Source organism: Salvelinus fontinalis, unplaced genomic scaffold (assembly GCF_029448725.1).
Source record: "Salvelinus fontinalis isolate EN_2023a unplaced genomic scaffold, ASM2944872v1 scaffold_1419, whole genome shotgun sequence".
NCBI lineage: Eukaryota > Metazoa > Chordata > Actinopteri > Salmoniformes > Salmonidae > Salvelinus > Salvelinus fontinalis.
In genome coordinates, this window is record NW_026601628.1 from 19,253 (window position 1) to 22,477 (window position 3,225).

Consider the following 3,225-nt stretch of genomic DNA (forward strand, 5'->3'; position numbering starts at 1 on the left):
GGAATGAGGTTAATATCCTTCCAGGATACCCGGGCCAAGTCGATTAGAAAGGCTGGCAATGAGGCAGTGATCGCTGAGATCCTGGTTGAAGACAGCAGAGGTGTATTTAGAGGGCCGGTTGGTCAGGATGATATCTATGAGTGTGCCCATGTTTACGGAATTGGGGTTGTACCTGGTAGGTTCATTGATCATTTGTGTGAGATTGAGGTCATCTAGGATAGATTGTAGGAAGGCCGGGGTGATATTTAAGCATGTCCCAGTTTAGGTCACCTAACAGTATGAATTCTGAAGATAGATGGGGGGCAATCAATTCACATACGGTGTCCAGGGCACAGCTGGGGGCAGAGGGTGGTCTATAACAAGTGGCAACGGTGAGAGACTTGTTTCTGGAAAGGTGGATTTTTAAAAGTAGAAGATCGAATTGTTTGGGGACAGACCTGGATAGTATGACAGAACTCTGCAGGTAGCCTGCAGATAGCCTGCAGTAGATTGCAACTCCACCCCATTTGGCCGTTCTATCTTGTCGAAAAATGTTACAGTTAAGGATGGAAATTTCAGGATTTTTGGTGGTCTTTCTATACCAGGATTCAGACACGACTATAACATCTGGGTTGGCAGAGTGTGCTAAAGCAGTGAATAAAACAAACTTAGGGAGGAGGCTTCTAATGTTAACATGCATGAAACCAAGGCTTTTATGGTTACAGAAGTCAACAAATGAGAGCGCCTGGGGAGTGGGAGTGGAGCTAGGCGCTGCAGTGCCTGGATTAAATGTGGAAATGCGGAAACAGCGAAGAGACCTAAATACTTTCCAAATGCACTGTATAACTGACTCATTTTTCTAACTTGATCACTAATAATCAGAATAATTTGAGAGTCTTCTTTTCGACCATTGATGGCCTGATAAATCCTACCTCCGCATGCAGTGCTTCATTTGTAAATCGACAGGTCCCAGAACACATAGTGAGCGTGCGGGGGGGGGGGGGGGGGGGGGTTCTGAGGTACCGGAACACATTGAGAAAAAAAGTGTCAAACACAACAGCGTAGCAGCGCAGCAGACAGAGTAAACAGCCAAGTAGCCTGCTATCTATGGTGGTGACACGGACAGCACTCTCCATGTCACTGCAGTATGCCCACATACTTGAGTATAGCTGCGAGGCTTACACAAGTCCGAATTTCTAGACATCAATGTACAGCAATGTTTAGATGTTGCTGCAGAACACACGCCATCTGCATATGCACACACACACAGTAGTGGGGCTTACAAGACCCACCGTTTCATATCATTTTCAAGACATCAATGTAGCAGTAGAACAAATAGCACAATATCGGAAGATAACTTTAAATAAAGTAAATCAATGTAGGCTGCAGCAGAACACACACATGACAATAGGCCTCCTGCCTACGTGATAATATGAAGCACATGTTCAGATTAACTTCACAGTACAGAACAAGTTTGTAAAGGAACCTCCCACTATGACTCTCCACATATCAATTTGATTTAACTCCTGACAGTCAATGTCTTGCTCAAAGCCATGGGCAGGGTTGTGGCTGTGACGTTTATCCTCCTTCTAAGGCTGTTCGGAAGACTCTGGCTGTAGTGTCTATTTTTTTTCATTTTGAGTGTTAACTATAACCTGTGTGTCCTCTTTAGCCTTGTCTACAATGCTTGCTGCCATCAAATGCGCCTTGGTTCCCGAAATGTTCAAAAACCTTTTTTTCTGAGGGCTCTTTGTTTTTTCTTTTTCTTTTACGTCTGAGGAAGAGGATGTTACTGCACCCACTCTTTTGCAAGTTTAATCCCTACTTTTTGCATGTTGTACAGCCCAGCTTTGAATTCTACATGACAAGCCAGGGGTTATACGTTTGCTTGTTCTTGAACTGCAAATTGCACCTGCTCGGGACACTTTGTCGTGGATGCACTCACTCCTCTCCAAAATTGCACCTGCTCGGGACACTTTGTCGTGGATGCACTCACTCCTCTCCAAAATTGCACCTGCTCGGGACACTTTGTCGTGGATGCACTCACTCCTCTCCAAAATTGCACCTGCTCGGGACACTTTGTCGTGGATGCACTCACTCCTCTCCGGCACTGACAGTTCTCTGGCTCCTTCTGCATTCGATTCACCATCTTTCTCGGGATGTTTTGGATTTAAAAAATGTCAAACTCGACTGCCTTTTCTTATCCATTTTTCATTTGGCTTTCCCACATTTCAAATTCATTAGGGAGACGACTAGCCTAGGCTAAGTGATTACGTAGGGACCGCTTAACTAGTTGACCACCACTACCAAGACCTGTGTCAGCCCTCCCCATAACCTCTATGTAGAAATTAGAGAGCAGGTCTAGAATCAGTGTGGCAGGATAGGATGATTACACAGAAGGATCACCACGCTTTTACATGATGGTATTTCTGGTGGGGTGGGAGAAATAATGAGGATGCAACTTGATTTAACACTGATCACTTTTATTAGAATGTTTACAGTGCGAACAGTGAAACTATTAATAAATAATCATGCGTGAGGTGCTAGAGCCGGGCAAATAGGTGCCGGAATGAACAAAGTCAAATCTGAAATGTCAATTTCTATTTTTTACCTTTATTTAACTAGGCAAGTCACTTAAGAACAAATTCTTATTTACAATGACGTCCTAGGAACAGTGGGTTAACTGCCTTGTTCAGGGGCAGAACAACAGATCTTTACCTTGTCTGCTCAGGGATTTGATCTTGCAACCTTTTGGTTACTAGTCCAACGCTCTAACCACTAGGCTACCTGCCGCGTTGGCCGCACATTAACTTTTCTCCACATCTAAATGTGATGAGTTTGCGGCATATTTCAGTGATAAGATAGCAAACAGTAGGCTGGGTATCATCAGTCAAGCAAGACCAGATGAGAAGTTTGATGATATGTACCCAAGCCTACCACGCAAATGCACTACAGATTTATTTTCCCTGGTTGACACAGACATGCTCATTAAAGTGATATCACAACTTAAGCCTCCTACCTGCCTTCTCGATCCTATCCCCACCACCTTCTTCAAAACAGTCTTTAATTGCATATCTGAAGAAGTGTAAGCTATTGTTAATCACTCCCTGTTCACAGGCATTCTCCCCACTGCACTGGAAAAAAAGCTATTATGAAAACCCCTTCTGAAGAAAATTCTTCTAGATTCTTCAGCTCTTAGTAATTTTCAGCCAATCTCCAACCTTCCATTGTTAAGTAAAACTCTGT